A 16383-nucleotide genomic window follows, 5' to 3' on the forward strand; every position below is an offset into this window, starting at 1 on the left:
GGGGGCAGGGCCAGGGCGTCGGGCGTCGGGCGTCGGGCTCGGAGGCCCCTGCCCAAGCGCCCCCTGTCTGGGAACCGGCCCTTTTCTAACAAGCCGTTCTTGAATGAGTTTTCACGGCACCAGCTCTCGTCGGTTGACTTTCCCCTAGAGCAGCGGTGTCTCCTTTGATCAATTCATTCTTTTAAGATGTCGTTTATCCATTCATGAGACACGGACGGAGGCAGAGACGGGCCGACGGAGGGGCAGGCCCCGCGGGCAGCGCGCTGCGGGCGCGGGCGGGGACGGGACCCTCCGCGGAGCCGCCGGGCCTTGCTGTTGAGGCTTCTCTGCCCCGCACTCGTGGTTCAGCGGACTCCACCCTCCCTCGCTTCTTGCGGTAGGACTTGACTTGACTAATTTTCGGTGATTCTTCCTTTCTGATGTAAGCATATGAAGCTGTAGTTTTCCCTTTGAGCAGAATCCGCATGTATTAGGATGTTTCGTTCTGTTTTTGTTGTTTTCGTTTCTGTTTTGTTGCTTTGTTTTGTTTCTTCCACCATCCAGTCCCGAACATTTTCCTCGTTTTCCTGCGATGTCTTCTCTGGTGCACGGGTCAGTACAAGAATATTGCTGCACCTCGGATCAGTAGGGGATCCTCGGGCCCCTGTCACTGATTTGCACCGTTTCTTCAGAGCACTTGCTCAGCGTGATTCCAGTCTTCCGAAATGTGTCAACACCTGATTCACAGTTTAGCATAATAGTCCATTTTGGTGGATTTTCCATTTGCAACGGCAAAGGATGTCTGTCCTACCGCCGTGAGGTGTGGTGTTTCATACCCTGCCTGTTCCAGCAGCGAGTTCCAGAGCTGCCCAACAGCTCCCAGGTGGAGACTTTTGGGTTCTGGATATGTCTGTTTCTTCCTTTATCTCGAATCCATATTATTACTTGCAGACAAATTTAGGATGTTTGTACTGTCCTAGTGAACTGACCCTTCTTGAATTTTGAAATGTTCATCTTGATCTCCAGTAATAACTCCTCACCCGAAGTCCACTTTATTTTATAGAACTAGAGCGACACAGTTCCATAGCTCCCTTGTTTGGATGGCCTTCATTATTATTCTCTCCTTATTTTCTGTGTCAGTGCTTCTGTGCTACGTGTCAACAACATAGAGATGAGTCTTGCCTTTTCTTTGAGTCTGACGATATTCACACTTCATTTCCTCTTGATGAGTCCACTCACTTTATGTGACTATTGGCATAGTTGGATTTATGTTCACCATGTTGCTACTTTATTTCAATATTCTGCTCTTTGTTGCATTATTTCTCCTTTCTTGCTCTCTTCTGAATTATTTTAATTATTCTCCTCTGTTAGCTTTTTAATGACATCTATGTCATATCTCCCTACTAATAATTTTAATTGCTGTTATTTTTTAGTGGCTACCCTTGAGATTTGGTGATTATTTTCTTTTGGATTAACTGTTTTTTTATTTTTTATTTTTTTTTAAATTTATTTTTTATTGGTGTTCAACTTACTAACATACAGAATAACCCCCAGTGCCCTCCTCCCCTTCCACCACCCCTAGTTCGTTTCCCAGAGTTAGCAGTCTTTACATTCTGTCTCCCTTTCTGATATTTCCCACACATTTCTTCTCCCTTCCCTTCTATTCCCTTTCACTATTATTTATATTCCACAAATGAATGAGAACATACACTGTTTGTCCTTCTCCGACTGACTTACTTCACTCAGCATAATACCCTCCAGTTCCATCCACGTTGAAGCAAATGGTGGGTATTTGTCATTTCTAATAGCTGAGTAATATTCCATTGTATACATAAACCACATCTTCTTTATCCATCATCTTTCGATGGACACCGAGGCTCCTTCCACAGTTTGGCTATCGTGGCCATTGCTGCTATAAACATCGGGGTGCAGGTGTCCCGGCGTTTCATTGCATCTGTATCTTTGGGGTAAATCCCCAACAGTGAAATTGCTGGGTCGTAGGGCAGGTCTATTTTTAACTGTTTGAGGAACCTCCAGACAGTTTTCCAGAGTGGCTGCACCAGTTCACATTCCCACCAACAGTGTAGGAGGGTTCCCTTTTCTCCGCATCCTCTCCAACATTTGTTGCTTCCTGCCTTGTTAATTTTCCCCATTCTCACTGGTGTGAGGTGGTATCTCATTGTGGTTTTGATTTGTATTTCCCTGATGGCAAGTGATGCAGAGCATTTTCTCATATGCATGTTGGCCATGTCTATGTCTTCCTCTGTGAGATTTCTCTTCATGTCTTTTGCCCATTTCATGATTGGATTGTTTGTTTCTTTGGGGTTGAGTTTAATAAGTTCTTTATAGATCTTGGAAACTAGCCCTTTATCTGATATGTCATTTGCAAATATCTTCTCCCATTCTGTAGGTTGTCTTTGAGTTTTGTTGACTGTATCCTTTGCTGTGCAAAAGCTTCTTATCTTGATGAAGTCACAATAGTTCATTTTTGCTTTTGTTTCTTTTGCCTTCGTGGATGTATCTTGCAAGAAGTTACTATGGCCGAGTTCAAAAAGGGTGTTGCCTGTGTTCTTCTCTAGGATTGATGGAATCTTGTCTCACATTTAGATCTTTCATCCATTTTGAGTTTATCTTTGTGTCTGGTGAAAGAGAGTGGTCTAGTTTCATTCTTCTGCATGTGGATGTCCAATTTTCCCAGCACCATTTATTGAAGAGACTGTCTTTCTTCCAGTGGATAGTCTTTCCTCCTTTGTCGAATATTAGTTGACCATAAAGTTCAGGGTCCACTTCTGGATTCTCTATTCTGTTCCACTGATCTATGTGTCTGTTTTTGTGCCAGTACCACACTGTCTTGATGACCACAGCTTTGTAGTACAACCTGAAATCTGGCATTGTGATGCCCCCAGATATGGTTTTCTTTTTAAAAATTCCCCTGGCTATTCGAGGTCTTTTCTGATTCCACACAAATCTTAAAATAATTTGTTCTAACTCTCTGAAGAAAGTCCATGGTATTTTGATAGGGATTGCATTAAACGTGTAAATTGCCCTGGGTAACATTGACATTTTCACAATATTAATTCTGCCAATCCATGAGCATGGAATATTTTTCCATCTCTTTGTGTCGTCCTCAATTTCTTTCAGAAGTGTTCTATAGTTTTGAGGGTATAGATCCTTTACATCTTTGGTGAGGTTTATTCCTAGGTATCTTATGCTTTTGGGTGCAATTGTAAATGGGATTGACTCCTTAATTTCTCTTTCTTCAGTCTCATTGTTAGTGTATAGAAATGCCACTGACTTCTGGGCATTGATTTTGTATCCTGCCACGCTACCGAATTGCTGTATGAGTTCTAGCAATCTTGGGGTGGAGACTTTTGGGTTTTCTATGTAGAGTATCATGTCATCGGCGAAGAGGGAGAGTTTGACTTCTTCTTTGCCAATTTGAATGCCTTTAATGTCTTTTTGTTGTCTGATTGCTGAGGCTAGGACTTCCAGTACTATGTTGAACAGCAGTGGTGAGAGTGGACATCCCTGTCTTGTTCCCGATCTTAGGGGAAAGGCTCCCAGTGCTTCCCCATTGAGAATGATATTTGCTGTGGGCTTTTCATAGATGGCTTTTAAGATGTCGAGGAATGTTGCCTCTATCCCTACACTCTGAAGGGTTTTGATCAGGAATGGATGCTGTATTTTGTCAAATGCTTTCTCTGCATCCAATGAGAGGATCATATGGTTCTTGGTTTTTCTCTTGCTGATATGATGAATCACATTGATTGTTTTACGGGTGTTGAACCAGCCTTGTGTCCCAGGGATAAATCCTACTTGGTCATGGTGAATAATTTTCTTAATGTACTGTTGGATCCTATTGGCCAGTATCTTGTTGAGAATTTTTGCATCCATGTTCATCATGGCTATTGGTCTGTAATTCTCCTTTTTGGTGGGGTCTTTGTCTGGTTTTGGAATTAAGGTGATGCTGGCCTCATAGAACGAATTTGGAAGTACTCCATCTCTTTCTATCTTTCCAAACAGCTTTAGGAGAATAGGTATGGTTTCTTCTTTAAACATTTGATAAAATTCCCCTGGGAAGCCGTCTGGCCCTGGACTCTTGTGTCTTGGGAGGTTTTTGATGACTGCTTCAATTTCCTCCCTGGTTATTGGCCTGTTCAGGTTTTCTATTTCTTCCTGTTCCAGTTTTGGTAGTTTGTGGCTTTCCAGGAATGCCTCCATTTCTTCTAGATTGCCTAATTTATTGGCGTATAGCTGTTCATAATATGTTTTTAAAATCGTTTGTATTTCCTTGGTGTTGGTAGTGATCTCTCCTTTCTCATTCATGATTTTATTAATTTGAGTCTTCTCTCTCTTCTTTTTAATAAGGCTGGCTAATGGTTTATCTATCTTATTAATTCTTTCAAAGAACCAACTCCTGGTTCTGTTGATCTGTTCCACAGTTCTTCTGGTCTCGATTTCGTTGAGTTCTGCTCGAATCTTTATTAACTCCCTTCTTCTCTTGGGTGTAGGATCTATTTGCTGTTTTTTCTCTAGCTCCTTTATGTGTAAGGTTAGCTTTTGTATTTGAGTTCTTTCCAGTTTTTGAATGGATGCTTGTATTGCGATGTATTTCCCCCTTAGGACTGCTTTTGCTGCATCCCAAAGATTTTGAACGGTTGTATCTTCATTCTCATTAGTTCCCATGAATCTTTTTAATTCTTCCTTAATTTCCTGGTTGACCCTTTTATCTTTTAGCAGGATGGTCCTTAACCTCCACGTGTTTGAGGTCCTTCCAAACTTCTTGTTGTGATTTAGTTCTAATGTCAAGGCATTATGGTCTGAGAATATGCAAGGGACAATCCCAATCTTTTGGTATCGGTTCAGACCCGATTTGTGACCCAATATGTGGTCTATTCTGGAGAAAGTTCCATGTGCGCTTGAGAAGAATGTGTATTCAGTTGAGTTTGGATGTAAAGTTCTGTAGATATCTGTGAAATCCATCTGGTCCAGTGTATCATTTAAAGCTCTCGTTTCTTTGGAGATGTTGTGCTTAGAAGACCTATCGAGTATAGAAAGAGCTAGATTGAAGTCACCAAGTATAAGTGTATTATTATCTAAGTATTTCTTCACTTTGGTTAATAATTGATTTATATATTTGGCAGCTCCCACATTCGGGGCATATATATTGAGGATTGTTAAGTCCTCTTGTTGAATAGATCCTTTAAGTATGAGATAGTGTCCCTCTTCATCTCTCACTACAGTCTTTGGGGTAAATTTTAGTTTATCTGATATAAGGATGGCTACCCCTGCTTTCTTTTGAGGACCATTCGAATGGTAAATGGTTCTCCAACCTTTTATTTTCAGGCTGTAGGTGTCCTTCTGTCTAAAATGAGTCTCTTGTAGACAGCAAATAGATGGCTCCTGCTTTTTTATCCAGTCTGAAACCCTGCGCCTTTTTTGGGGTCATTAAGCCCGTTCACATTCAGAGTTACTATTGAGAGATATGAGTTTAGTGTCATCATGATATCTATTCAGTCCTTGTTTTTGTGGACTGTTCCACTGAACTTCTTCTTAAAGCGGAATTTTAAGAGTCCCCCTTAAAATTTCTTGCAGAGCTGGTTTGGAGGTCACATATTCTTTTCGTTGCTGCCTGTCTTGGAAGCTCTTTATCTCTCCTTCCATTCTGAATGAGAGCCTTGCTGGATAAAGTATTCTTGGTTGCATGTTCTTCTCATTGAGGACCCTGAATATATCCTGCCAGCCCTTTCTGGCCTGCCAGGTCTCTGTGGAGAGGTCTGCTGTTACCCTAATACTCCTCCCCATAAAAGTCAGGGATTTCTTGTCTCTTGCTGCTTTAAGGATCTTCTCTTTATCTTTGGAATTTGGAAGCTTTACTATTAAATGTTGAGGTGTTGAATGGTTTTTATTGATTTTAGGGGGGGATCTCTCTATTTCCTGGATCTGAATGCCTGTTTCCCTTCCCAGATTAGGAAAGTTTTCAGCTAGAATTTGTTCAAATACATATTCTGGCCCTCTGTCCCTTTCGGCGCCCTCGGGAACCCCAATTAAACGTAGGTTTTTCTTTCTCAGGCTGTCGTTTATTTCCCTTAATCTATCTTCATGGTCTTTTAATTGTTTGTCTCTTTTTTCCTCAGTTTCCCTCTTTGACATCAACTTGTCTTCTATGTCACTCACTCGTTCTTCCACCTCGTTAACCCTCGTGGTTAGGACTTCTAGTTTCGATTGCATCTCATTCAATTGATTTTTAATTTCTGCCTGATTAGCTCTAAATTCTGCAGTCATGAAGTCTCTTGAGTTCTTTATGCTTTTTTCTAGAGCCACCAGTAGCTGTATAATAGTGCTTCTGAATTGGCTTTCTGACATTGAATTGTAATCCAGATTTTGTAACTCTGTGGGAGAGAGGACTGTTTCTGATTCTTTCTTTTGAGGTGAGGTTTTCCTTCTAGTCATTTTGCTCAGTGCAGAGTGGCCAAAAGCAAGTTGTATTGGGAAAGAGAGAAAAAGAGAGGAGAGAAAGAAGGAAAGAAAAGAGAAAGAGAAAAAAAAGGGAAGAAGAAAAAAAGAGAAAAAAAAGAAGAAAAAAAGAAAAAGAGAAAGAAAAAGAAAGGAGAAAAAGGGGGGTGGGGGAAGGAAACAAATCAAAAAGCAAAACAAAACAAAACAAAACAAAAGAACCACCGGGGAGTATCTTCTGATTCTGTGTACTTTAAGTCCCTTGGCTTCTCCTGGAGGTTGTCAGTCTAGCTGGTCTTCTGGGGGAGGGGCCTGCTGTGCTGATTTTCAGGTGTTAGCAGTTGGGGGAGCTGCTCTGCCCCCTGCCTGGTGCAGAGCTCAGTGGGGGTTGTTTACCCCGTGAGGCCGCAGGAGGAACAGCCCCAGTGGCGGGGCAGCTCTGGAAACCTGGAGTCAGCTCCCGCAGGAACTCCGTCTGCGGGGCCTGGAGGCTCCGGGCGGGGCCGCTGATCTGCTCAGCTGGGGCAGGAGCGTCCTCGCTGTCCTGGGCCCTCCCGGCCTCTGCCTGTCCCGGGGGAGGCCGGATCCTGGGCTGTGTCCCGGCCCCTGTGCTCCGGAGCCTGCGCTGTTGGATTCGCGCTCCCGGGCCGCGCAGCCCCCTCCGCGGAGCCGCCCCCGAGCCCCCCGAGCTTCTCCGGGTCCCCGTGCGTGCTGCAGCCCTTAGGGAGCTCGGCGCACTCCCCCGGGGCGCAGGTGCCTGTTAGTGTCCCCGGAGCCCGAGGGCATCCCCGCCCTCCTCCGTCCTGCTCCACCTCCCTGGAGCCCCTTTCCCCCGGGAAGGTCGGTGCAGCTCCTGCGTCTCCGGGACGGGGCTCTCCTGTCCTGGGGACACTCGCCCCGGCCTCAGCCCGGCTCCTCGCGGGGCCCCTCCCCCTTGGAGGCCTTTTGTGTCTTTATTTCTTTTTCCCCGTCTTCCTACCTTGATAGAAGCGCGAACTCTTCTCACTGTTGCATTCCTGCTGGTCTCTCTTTAAATCTCAGGCCGAATTGATAGATTTTCAGGATGGTTTGAAGGTTTTCTAGGTAATTTGGTGGAGACAGGTGATTTGGGGACCCTGCTCTTCCGCCGTCTTGCCCCTCCCCCTAACTGTTTTTTTAATTCCACTTTTCTGCTAGCTTTTTAGTCAGGTATATATCTCTACATTTGTATCTATTTCTATATATGTATATGTAGATATACATAATTATTTTAATTCAGTGTGTATTGCTCTACAGAGTCAATATTTACCATATACATAGAGTTGCATGGCTTATATTACTTTTACTACTTGTAAACAAAATGTTTGAGGACTCATTACATTCATTCATCATCCTTCTGCCCTTGTTACCATAGCTGGCCTACATTTTACTTCTCTGTGTTACATATTATTATGGTTGTTACTTCTTTTTAAAGATTTTATTTACTTATTCAGGAGAGACACACAGAGAGAGGCAGAGGGAGGAGCAGGCTCCATGCAGGGAATCTCATGCAGGACTAGATCCTGGAACCCCAGGATCACGACCTGACCCAAGGGAGATGCTCAACCTCTGAGCCACCCAGGCGTCCCATGATCATTACTTTTTAAAATCAATGGTAAGCATTTTCTTCTTTTTACATACACATATACATTTATTCCTCTTCACATATATGTATTTTACATGTGTGTTATACACACACACATACACACACACGTACTCTTAGCTCCTGCTTATTTCTGCTTGCTTCAAGTAGAAAAAGTTTTCTCCATCTGGAAGAATTCCCTGTTATATTTCTTGTAGTGCAGTTGTAGTGATGAATTCTTTAGGCTTGGTGAGACATAGTTTTCCATGGACCGCTACTTCAAAAACGTTGCCTTAAAACAATGAATGCCAATAAAGGTGGACATTATAGTCAAACAAGGAAAATATTGGATAAATATTTTGCATTAGGTGGGAATTTGATTGCTTCTCAGGTCCCACTGGTGTGGGCAAGAAACCTCTTTCTTTATTCAGATGTCACTGCTTGTCTTAATAATATCAAATTAGCAGTTCTTTTGAAGGTTTTATACATTTCATGCAATGTAAATGTTGACTAATTTCACTGCCTTTGTTAATTGATCTTAGGATTAAAGTGCATGGCTTATGGTGAATATCCAATAAACATTTCCTAAATGGATGAACTCGAAAAGAGGTTTTAAAAATAAAAATCATTACATTGTAGACTCAAAGATAAATATAATCATGCTCTACCACTTGTCAGTTTCTCAGACTCTATTTTGATTAGCAAGCATGACTAATAAACATCAGTTACATAAGCCAAACTGTTGAGCAACAGTGAAACATGTGGCATTTAACAACAGATTTTCTGGTTACAACTGCAAGAGAGATATTTGAAGAAAAACCTTGAATGTGCAGAATTTTTTCTTACTGTATCGTGACAAAAGTCACACTCTGTTTAATTTGATGCAGCACCATATTAATATTACATAATTATAAACATTATAAATCACCAAACAACTCTCATCCAGATGAAACTGAGTGTATTTATAGCAAATGATCATATAACATTATTAATTGAGATCTAGGTAGAACAAATTTTATATTTAGGAAATTGGTAATTATCAAAAGTATTCTTCATTTATACCTGAATTACATTAAAAAGCAAATGAGTCATATCAATATATGTCTCCTTTCATGAATGTAGGTAAATTCTCCAAATTCATCTTCCCATCAGATTTGCCTTGTTTATGGTCAAGACAAACATGTGACTTGTTAGTGTGGAGACACACAAAACACAAAAATTCACCTACTAATAAACCACATAGCACACTTTATTAACTTCAAATAGCTTTTCTTCTGTTAAGATAGTTTGCTTTTCTTTTGGGTGCAAAAGTAGGCAAGGAGGGCAGCCCGGGTGGCTCAGTGGCTTAGCTCCTACCTTCAGCCCAGGGCCTGATCCTGGAGACCTGGGATCGAGTCCCACGTCGGGCACCCTGCATGGAGCCTGCTTCTCCCTCTGCCTGTGTCTCTGCCTCTCTCTCTCTTTCTCTCTCTCTCTGTGTCTCATGAATAAATAAATAAAGACTTTTTTCCCCTTCTGGAAACATTAGCGTAAATTAAACTTTCAAAATCACTATCTTTTGTTTTAGAAAATTATGGTTTGTCAACGCTAGTGGCAAAATGATAAAAATGAAATATAAAATTCTGTATTTCACTGAATCTAAGTAACCAATTGTTTCTTTTTTTCTATGTATGGAATCATTTTATTTTTGCTTTTTCTTTTCAAACTTTTCACTTAAATTCTAGTTAGTTAATGTGCAATGAAATACTGTTTTCAGGAGTAGAATTCAGTGAGTTCTCTCTTACATACAGCACCCAGTGCTCATCACAAATACGCTCCTTAATGCCCATCCCCCATCTGACCCCCCCACCTCCCTCCATCAACCCTCCATTTCTTCTGTATCATTAAGAGTCTCTTAAGGTTTGTTTCCCTCTCTCTTTTTACCTCCCCCATGTGTTCATCTGCTTTGTTTCTTAAATTCCACATATAAATGAAATCTTATGTGAGCACATTGTTTTTTATACCAGAAAACTTCCTTCATTTTACAGTTGCTTTTTTTTTTTTTAAATAAACTTATTTTAGAACAGTTTTAGGTTTACAGAACCCTGAGCTTTTTCGTCATTATCATTGTTCATTTAGTGACAGAAACCTGAAACCAATATTTCACAGCCCATTGGAAACTTTAGGTATGGATTTAAATCATGTATCTTTCTCATGCGTCTGGAAAGAAGGGACCATAAGCAAAATAATTGTTTCAGACATTCTCAAAGCTTCTTGATATTCAGTGTTCCACTTTTCTGAATCAAAGTCCCCAATGTCCACTTTTTTTCCCTCACACTCTTTGTTCTCCAGAACCTTGGTGATGCCAACCTTTTAAAAGCATAGCCCCATCTGATTGCTGGCATTTTCTTCCTGCTTTTATGTTCATTCGGCAAGTTTTTGACTACCTTCTCTATCAGGTGTCAAAATGATTTCAGATGATCAGAACACGTACTCCTTTCCTTAATGGTCCATGGAACCATGGAAGCATGGTTTTGTTGACTCAGACAGGTCCCAAGTAATAACCACCAAAGTCACACGTTTATAGGGAACAATCATATCATACTCCCAACCAGACAACTGTGTTTTTAGGATGCAGTCAATATCAGATGTGTGTGAAACTGGGGAAAGCACGTGTGTCATGGAATGCAGCCCTTCCCCCACTCCTTACCCCAACTGGGCTGGGCAATAAAACAAAACAGTGCAACATACCTATGATTTTTCTTATCCTTATTTTAATGTCAGAGAGAGAAGTGGTTTGCATACATTTTTAAATCATTGAATTTTTTTGCAATACAGAGAAAAACACATTGTTCTGAATTGTATCATTCTTATTGTTTATTACACATTGTTGGCAAAGCCAGCACTGTGGGTGGCCAGGCCCTACAGGCAAGTGGCTGGGGCACTGAAAGATGACTGGAAGCCACGGGCTGTGGTGACGACGTAGTGGCAGCCAGCCAGGAAAGCCTGTGTGTTAGGTGTCCTGTGGGGTCACAAGCCAGCAAGGGGGATTATACAGGCAAACTGCAAAGTGTCAGGGGCCTGGGCAGAGGCAGCCCATTCAGGATCAGAGGCTAGACAAAGACACCAGGTAACAGTCATGGGACATCCTGGAGACTCATGGGCAGACACGAATTCCAGCACCCTTGGGAACTTGGGCTCCTAGAAATAATCCTGGGGGCCGAATCATTTTCAGTCCTGTGATGCAGCCTCACCCACATCTCGTGTCCATGTGCACTGTCTCTGCTCACCAGATTCCATTCATAGGCCCTGCCACCAGTCTCAAAGTGGATTATACTGGTTATGAGTATGACCTAAAGAGCACTGCATGGGAAAAGTAGAGGAAGTGAAAGCAATAATGACAAAATGGGCTTAGGGATCCTGAAAGGACCCCCTTACAGAGTCCATGGCATCTTCGTGGAAGAGGAGCTAAAAAATCTTTAAAATCATACAAACCAATATCTGAATTCTAGCTCAGCCAGTTCATAAATGTGTGATCTCGGGCAAGTGACTTTTCTGAGACTTGGTTTCCTTTTTGTGGACTAAATGTCTCCTAGGACTGTCGGTAGAATAAGTAGGATGCAAATATGTTAGGATAGCACCTTACCCATAGCAGGCATCCAACAAAATGAAGCCCACCCTATGTCATTAAGTCCAGTGAATATGAAGTTTTGAGGATTCTTTTATAAAAAACTGGTACTTAAAAAAAAACTGGTACTTTGCAGTAAAAACAAACTTATAAGGATTTGGGAAACTCATTATGGCCTTTCAGAGTACACTGGCTCTTCAAAATTAATGTATATTCTTTCAGTTAACAGGAGAATTTACACACATTTCATGTTATAAATCATTACGGAACAGCTGTAGAAACTAGAATTTGTAATCCTGTCTGTACATACACAATGTCATTGAGGTAGACGTTTCTGTATCATTTTTAATACACTGGGAGGATCCCACCCTTTCCCATGTTCCTCTTTTTCACCCAGATAATGGCACACCTTGAGTTCCATTTTTTTCTTTTTTCTTTTTTTGAGTTCCATTTTTTAGAAATCACTTTTGTCAGCTTTTCTTTGGAAAGACCAATCTCTGTCCCTCCTGGGGAGGGTGGGAGGGCGAATGACACATCACCAATGCAGTTAGGCGGAGTCGTGGCCCCCAAAGACACCCATGTACTCGTTCCTGGAACCTATGAATATTTGACTTTACGTGGCAGAAGGGATTTTAAAGATGTGATTAAATTAAACACCTTAAAATGGGGAGATTCATATAGATTATCTGGCCTAGTTTAATCCTAAGAGTCCTTATACATGAAAGAAGGAGGCAGAGAATCAGACTCAGAGAAACAGATGTAAGAGTGGAAGCAGAAGTGCAGTGATGAGATCGTTGGCTTTGAAGGTGGGAGGAGCCACAAGCCCAGGAATGTGGGCAGCATCTTGAGCTAGAGAAGGCAAAGCCGTGGATCCTCCCTTTCCCCCTCTGGAAGGCGTGCAGCCCACCAACACCTTGATTTTAATCCAGTGAGGTTCATTTTGGTGTCTCACCCACAGAGCAGTAAGAATACATTTGTGTTGTCATAAGCCACTACATTTATGGTAATTTGCGACAACAGAAGTAGTAATCAATGCACCTCTCAAGTCTTGTTGTGAAGTAATTTAGTAGATGTTTCATCTAGATCAGTACAGACATGGAACAAGAAGGAACTGGGGAGAAAGACCAAAGAACCCCCCCCCAAAAAAAGGTAATGAAAAGATGTCTGAATATGAGTGTATTTTGCATTTCTGGAAATGACCATACAGAACCATCAGATTAAAGGAAACAAAAGAAACCCAAAGAAACCTGAAAACAAACAAATGAAGACTCCTCTCAAATGTGAGGCTGGAGCTGCCTGCCCAGTACCTGGAGCCCATGTGATGGTTCATCTGCACATATGCACCCTCCCCATTCCACAGTCACTTTCCAGGTCCAGGTGTCCAAAGCATTATCTTTATCTTGTAATGGCAAAGTACATTTAAATACTGGTCTTTACTTTTTCAGAAAGAAGACAGAAATAGCTGACTCCCTCATACTCTTCTGTAGTACAAAGGATTTGGGGAATGGTGAGTCATTGTCCATGAAATATAAGAAAAAGTTTCAGCTGGGGTGGGGAGTGTGGGACACCCCAGATGATCAACCTGGGAGATTTAATAGAGGCGTGCTTCTGGATACTGCTGCTGGAGGTTTGAGGGCTCTCAGTGGAAGGGACAAAGTTATTATTTTTTTGGATTAATAACTTACAAGCATAAGAAGAAAATGTGGGATATGAAGGGTGTTACAGAGATCACTATGGGTTTTGATTTGAACCAGTTTCAAGCTAGAATAATCCTAAGGCAGGAGAAAGACATAACCATTTGGTGCCTCACTGAATAGTGTGAAGTTTGAAGGATGAAAGGAAAAAGGTAATAGTATCAAAATTGAGGAACTTAAAAAATATGTATGTATTCTATATATTATATACTTATACATTATATAAATATAAATATTACACATTCATATTTTAAAATATATGTACTTATATACACATATCTATACATAAATCTATATCTATCTTTCTATATATGAAAAATCATTGATATATAAGTATGCTATATTAACATTTTACATGGTCGTGGAGAAATTTTCCAAATATGAGTACACTTGGGTGAAAAATCTGGAAAGAAATGTAAAACATTACACTAAAGATCTGAAAAGGTATCTAGACCATTTGAAAATTCACATCACCATCGAATATGTGATACTAAATATTTCTTTTTTTTTTCTAAATATTTCCTAAGCTTTTATTGCAATGAACTCTTTTTATTTCTAGAGCCACCTTAAAAATAGTAGAAATCATAGCACATCCTGCACAGAAAGGTCTCGACTGGGGAGCAGAGAGCGTTTTTACAGGCTATCCTGAAAGGCTGGCAATTCTTGCTGCTTGAGGAGCAATTGATCACACATTAGTTAGGAAACTACAGATACTGAAAGAATAATTCAAATCAATTGAAATGTGGAAGTTTGAAGACAGGCTATTAGAGTTTAGTCTATCCATTCACCTAATAAAAATATTTTAAGTGCCTTCCAAGTATCAGAGTACTTTTGTAGGCTCTATGTACGCACATGGGGTGGAGGGGAGACAGGAAAAATAAACAAAAAGTCAGTTTCCATGCAACTTACACTCTATTGAGGGGACATAATAATAAATGCATAATAATAAATAAATGCATTTAGAAATGTGTAAAGTAGGAGCACCCGAGTGACTCAGGCAGTTGAGCATCTGGCTTTTGCATGATCTTAGAGTTGTAGGATGGAGCCCTGCATCCGGCTCCCCACTCAGTAGGGAGTCTGCTGGAGATTCTCTCTCCCTCTCCCTCTGGTCATTTCCCCCTCTCTCTCCCTCTCAAATACAAAAATAAATCTTTAAAAAATGTGTAAAGTAGCAAAGTGCTGTGGAGAAGCATAAAGTAGGGTAAATAAATTGAGAATGGGGTGGGAAGGTGCTATTTTAGATAGGTGGTGTCAGGAAGGCTGCTTGTTAGGTAAGGGTAGGGGATCCTTGCTCTTCCATAAAACAGCCACACAGGTAGCTGAGAGAGGCACAATTTGGGTGGAAATGGCAGGAAGCTAAGGCATGCAGTTGAAGCGAGCATCGCTTGTGCCTAAGGAAACTCCTCTAGGCTCTTTGTCCCCTGTCTGTAGTCACTAGAGAATTCTGAGCAACTCAGTCCAACTTCAATTGCCACCCAAAACAGATCATCCTAAAGCCACTTTAGCCTTTACCCTTTGCTTGACATGGGCACTCTGGACTTTGGAATATTCCCACTGTGCCATTCCTTAAATTTCCCATTGCAAAATAATGAAGGCAGGGCATATATAACCAACCCCTAAAGTACAGCTTCAACCATGAACAGGAGCATTTGAGACAGTGAAAATTCTGGAAACCTTCCCTTTATTATGAGCAGACTTAACCATGCATCTTGTTTCACTGCGTAAAATAGGAAGGACCAGCATAAGAAATATCATCATGGGGCTTTCAGTAGCCTCTGCACTTCTCAGAGAAAGCCTTGAACACTCTGTGGCCAGCGTGACCTGAGGTGCCTGGGGCTGCAGGTCCTTGAACGGGGACAGAGGCTATTTTGGGGGCTTTCCTCTTTGCTTTGCCCTCTGTGTGGTAAAGCAGCAAGAAGCCTTATCAGACAGGAAACAGAAACTTCCAGCTGAACTGGAAAGGAGCCAGAGTTTTAACCCAGAAACGAACAAGCAAACAACAATGGTTGGCTATAGGCTAGAGAAGACAATGGGAGATACAGGGGTCAGTAGGGACTCAGTGGAGGTGCTGCCTGAGGCTCCTGGCTCCGCAAAAGCCTGTTAGCAGTGACCTCTTAGAAACTTGGGGAGCAGGAGGCCTAGAGGCTCAGAGGCTCTAGAAGCAGCCTATGGGAGGTTTCAGAATTTCCAAGAACAGTTTTCTTTGTCTCTCCCTTACTTTTGAAAGCTATGGTTCTGAAGACATCTTTTTATCATATAGGTTGGTCCAAAATCTCCATGGAAATTCATTCAGATTTCATGAAATCTCCTCAGAAATTCAGATTTTTGACTCTTTGTCACTTTGCATCAGTCCTGCCTTGAGGGGCAATATACAGAAACCTATAGGTTCAGGTGCAAGATTTGGGGGATGAGGGGGACCCCTGGGTGGCTCAGCAGTTGAGCATCTGCCTCTGGCTCAGGTCAGGATCCCGGGGCTCTGGGATCGAGTCCCACATCGGGCTCCCTGTTTGGAGCCTGCTTCTCCCTCTGCCTGTGTCTCTCTCCTGCCCTCTCTCTCTCTGGGTCTCTCAGGAATAAATAAAAAAATCTTAAAAAAAAAAAAAAAAGATTTGGCTGGGAATGAGGGCCTTGGGAATTCTATGGTGGTGAAGAGAAAGTAAAGGACCTGGAGAAACTAAGAACATACAGCCTTTACCCTTGCAAAATCATAACCTGTCATGTGTGTTTAAGATGCCACAGGCTCTAACCATATCACCGTTGGTCTTGCTTATTGACACATGTATCTCAGCGGAGGTGGACACACGCTTCCTTCCAGCCTCCCCTCTTCTCGGGCTTCTGCTTTTTGGCTCTTTTCTGCTTGTCCATTGTGCCTCGAGGCCAACCCGTCATCTCTGACACATGGGATTAGAGATTTGCTGGAGTCCTGTGGTCAGTTTAAACTGTGGCTCTTCAGAGGATGGAGCATGTTTTTGTGTTTGGTTGATTGCTTCTATATGGACGGTGAGTAGGGACCAGCCAGCTGCTGAGCCTCAGGTATCCTGATGGCC

The 16383-nt window shown here is 41.9% G+C and overlaps 1 protein-coding gene and 1 long non-coding RNA gene across 12 annotated transcripts in view; one reads left to right on the forward strand and one right to left on the reverse strand.

Annotated features, from left to right (window-relative positions):
- Positions 1-16383, reverse strand: part of LOC140631715 (transient receptor potential cation channel subfamily V member 3-like) — a 541542-nt gene that overhangs the window by 20541 nt on the left and 504618 nt on the right. The window lies entirely within an intron of this gene.
- LOC140631718 (uncharacterized) overlaps positions 1-16383 on the forward strand; it is a 27130-nt gene continuing 10747 nt past the window's right edge. For 3 of the 4 annotated variants that reach the window (XR_012029207.1, XR_012029208.1, XR_012029210.1), the window contains exons 1-2: positions 1-376; positions 13088-13149. This is a non-coding gene — a long non-coding RNA (uncharacterized lncRNA). Of the gene's footprint in view, positions 377-7907; positions 8069-13087; positions 13150-16383 lie in introns of all 4 variants that reach the window. The other variant, XR_012029209.1, reaches the window with a different exon arrangement.

This window comes from Canis lupus, chromosome 4, assembly GCF_048164855.1.
Source record: "Canis lupus baileyi chromosome 4, mCanLup2.hap1, whole genome shotgun sequence".
In the NCBI taxonomy this organism is placed as follows: domain Eukaryota; kingdom Metazoa; phylum Chordata; class Mammalia; order Carnivora; family Canidae; genus Canis; species Canis lupus.